This window comes from Limulus polyphemus, unplaced genomic scaffold, assembly GCF_000517525.1.
Source record: "Limulus polyphemus unplaced genomic scaffold, Limulus_polyphemus-2.1.2 Scaffold5311, whole genome shotgun sequence".
NCBI lineage: Eukaryota > Metazoa > Arthropoda > Merostomata > Xiphosura > Limulidae > Limulus > Limulus polyphemus.
Genome location: NW_013670921.1, coordinates 5,652 through 9,758, shown reverse-complemented (window position 1 = coordinate 9,758; position 4,107 = coordinate 5,652). Strand labels below are relative to the sequence as shown.

Sequence of the window (4,107 nt, the reverse complement as noted above, 5' to 3'; positions counted from 1 at the left end):
TTTAGTTTTAGTAAACGTACGAATAAATAATTTTATTTCCTACACAAGTTAGTTCTATCATCGAGTTGTAGTTTTACGTTTATTACACACACACACACATATACATACATACATACACACACATATATATATATATATATATATATATATACACACACACACAAATAAGTAAAATTCAATAGCCTTCTCCCGCGAAAATCCTGGCAACGCCCTTCCATAGCGTGTTTAATTTTTAAACAAAAACCACACATTTTTTCCCAAAAATCTTCTATAACGTTGTGGTAAACAATAGTTTCTAGAAATTTACGTCGAGTATTGTCCTCATTTTTTTAAAACATATGATAAACCTTACAACAGAAACGATTAAATTCATAAGGATTCTAACGTACATGTTTCATGCGTGCTTGACTGTATGTAGGTAGTCCAATACATAATGTAAATTACAATTATTTATACAGTTATAAAACCACTCCCTTTCGAACGCATGCCTAATTCCGAAAACGGTAGCAAAGCTAATACTAGTGCTTAAAATACGAAATGGTCTCCTCGCATTCCAGTTCTACCGTTTTAAAAGAACCGTTTTTGTTTTTTCTCACTCTAGATATTTTTCACAACAGCACTACAAACAACATTCCTTAATAATTGTTCTATCTCCAGTGCCAGGAAAGGCGTTCTCAGGATTACAGCTTTTAATGTCCTGGATTTTATGTTACCATGCACTAACAGTCTTCAGGTTTTCAGTTACACAGAACATATACACAGGTGACTTAAGACTATTTCCTAATCGAGGTAATGCTACCGATTAATGGCTAAACTAAAAGTTGAATCAACATAAAAAGCTCATATATAAAATGATTATAATTTGAATTATAAAATATACTTCACTTGAGCAACGAAACTGTATTTAACCAAAATAAAACTGAGAATCATAAAATGATAACTATACTATTTTTATATAAGGTAATTTCTTTAGAATCATTGTGCATATAGAAAAATACAAGTACACCGTGCTTCATTCAACATTTATGTGATTAAAAAAATAGTTTGTCACATGTAGTTTATATAATAACTATTATGTATCTTTATGTATAATACTCATTATGGCAATACTAATAATAGCACTACTAAATAACTCAAGTAAAGTTACCTGTTAAGTGTTATTCAGATTTCCTACATGCAACAAATAAAATCTGTTTAATCAACAACTAAAAAGTATATCATAATTTCTATATAAAATAACCAATCAAATACGCTGCCGTTAATTTGTAAAAATCTAAAATGTACGCTAAGCTTACACTAGGCCTACCTCCCTATGATCGTTATTTCCACAGTACATAAAATTATTAGTTACAGTTTTATTAGTAGTATTACGGATTCCAACTTACAAGCGACTTAATGATCTTAACTTAAGTTCGAACTGTTTTTTGACGTGAATGTGAAATTTGAAAAGGGTATATATATATATATATATCTGTGAAAAAAAGAATTAAGTATTTATCTTACCTTTCTTCTTTAAATTAAGACTTCTCTAATTTTCTTGACGTTGAAACTGGACTGCAGTCAAACTACGTGGCTAATTGAATTCAATTTTTTTTACTAATTACTTAAATTAGGCCTACACAAAAGCCCTAGGACTTAGAAAAAGAACATGTTTGTACAACGACGAGCCAAGCACCAGTATTGGATCGTGCAGAAGGCACATGGGTTAGGCCTACAATTCATAAAACATGGAGACACCGTAAAAAGGTGAAACTGAAATCTTCAGCACATTCTCTTTTTTTTCTGCATTTTCATCCTCTCAGTTACCCTAACATTCCTGATGTTTGTATATGTACGTGTATATAAACGAGCACAGCAGTAATTCTGTAGTTTGTTCCCTCTAATCCTATCACACAACGCTTTGCTCAAGCTTCAAGGTCACCTGACTGGTAGCGACCACGCGTTACAGACAATAGAGTACAGATAGTTTCACAGTCGGTGTGGTCGAAAATTCCATGATTAACACATGTCTGCATATTGCTTCACAGAAACACTTTTTGAGTGTAGCTAACGCAACAGATTATTTTTTTTTACTCAAAAATAAGTTGCATAATAAATATTATGCAAATACTTAGGCAATATATCTCTATCGCCACACTGTTCACTTTTGAATTAATCATTCAGTAGCACTACACTGTTATTTTCAAAATATTTTTTGTGATAAGTTAAAAAATGTAAGATACTGTTTTGTAATATAAATTTATACAATTAATGTCTGTTTTTATATGTCACAAGTTTGACCATTAAATGATATTGTTAGTGGTTTGATTCATGCAAACATTGATAAGTCACATTTTTTTAACTTAAATACCTTAGCTTTAAAAGGAATCACTAATTTAATGAGAATCTATAGTAAGCAAATTAACTTTCAAATACTGTTCAAGTTAACGGATGTTGTAATCTTGTTTTTGCATCTCTCACAACAGAATTGAACCCCTAACTTCTTTCACGCCAAACACATTTCTCTACACCGAGCATTAGGATTAATCACTGCTTATTCGAAGTAATACGCTTTTTGACTCAAACATTCACACGAGTACAATTATGATTACTTTGAGATAAATTTTCCATTTTAATAGTTAGAAAAAGCAAATCTTCAGTAAACTGTGATGTTGAATTGTGAAAATAAGTGAGCTCTTGTGATTTAACTATTTAATAGCTAGCACTTGTTGTTTACAATGACACTGTAAGTCAACTGTTAATCTCAGAATAATTCCGGCCAAGCGGGCCTAGTACCTAATGTATCAGATGACTGTAAAGTTCCGAGATTAGAGATGTGATGCCGCTTAACCCGCTAGCACTAAGCTGTGGGTGCGTTATAAAAGTGACAGCCAGACTGTTATTCGTTTCGAAGAGCCGGACAAAGTCTTAATGACGGCCCATGCTGTTGGCTGACTCTTGTCCGTTGGTCATTAGTTCAAAATTGGGGATGATATACCTGAATCTTCCAATTCAAATCCAAAGGAACCCAGCTGAAAGCCTAGTACACAACAATGCTTTAAAATGCATTTCCACTATTGCAGCTGTGAATAAGTTTAGATTTGCTCCCATGAAAATTCTGATATTCTACAAAAAGAAAACGTTAATATTTTATACCAATTTATATTACAAGTATACTTGTCATAAAACATTAGCATTAAGCCTATTACATTTTAAATCTAATCCGTTAGGGATTTTCAAGCATTGGAAGAGTGTATAATAATAGTATTTCAATCACACTATATTTGTCTTATCCACTTCCGACGACGCGTTTCGCTCAGTCCAGAGCTCTTCAAACGGGCTGGCATCAACAAACACAAAAGTGGTCGGTTTGTTTGTTTGTAATTAAGTACAAAGCTACACAATGGGCTATCTGTGCTCTGCCCACTACGGGTATCAAAACCCAGTTTCTAGCGTTGTAAGTCCGCAGACATGCCGCTGTGCCACTGGGGGGCTCAAAAGTGGTCGGAACATTATTTATATAAAGTCATTTCATAAAATAAGAATTGTTATGGCGTGTACGCCTTTTACAAGCTGGCGAAGAATGATTATAATTATACTTGTCATAAGACATTATATTAGACCGATTACATTTTCAAACACTACATTCTAAATCTAGTCCCTTTTTTCAAGAATTATATACTATTTTGATTCTTGAAAATTCCTAAGATATTAGATTAAGAATGTAGTGTTTGAAAATATAATATAATTATAATCATTCTTCACCAGCTTGTAAAAGGCGTATATACCATAACGATTCTTAATTTCAGTTATCAGTTTCCTTTGTAAGTTGTAGGCAGAAACAAGAGAAAGAGACAGAGCTTAAAAATCAGTCAGGCATAGCGTTTACTGTATGTTTGCGTATATTAGTATGACTTACTCTTTATTCGAAACATGCAAACATGATAAAACTGATAATTAAGTCTTAACGGTGTAATGATAATAATGATGATTTTATTGTTGTTGTTCTTTAATCAGATATTCGCTCTGTTACGTATTAACATTTCAAATAGCCTGAAACTGAGTTAACTGATAAATTAAAATAAAGTAGTTAAATTGTACTTTAGATTTAGCAGTTAAGTGAAAGTC

At 32.3% G+C, this 4,107-nt stretch overlaps 1 protein-coding gene across 1 annotated transcript in view; it reads right to left on the bottom strand.

Moving 5' to 3' along the window:
• The window catches only part of LOC106472413 (C-terminal-binding protein-like), a 48,954-nt gene extending 47,054 nt beyond the window's left edge, over positions 1-1,900 (bottom strand). The window contains exon 1 of the mRNA XM_013933058.2: positions 1,504-1,900. The gene's annotated coding sequence lies outside the window, so the exon portion shown is untranslated. The remainder of the gene's footprint in view (positions 1-1,503) is intronic.
• Between the last annotated feature and the right edge of the window lie 2,207 nt (positions 1,901-4,107).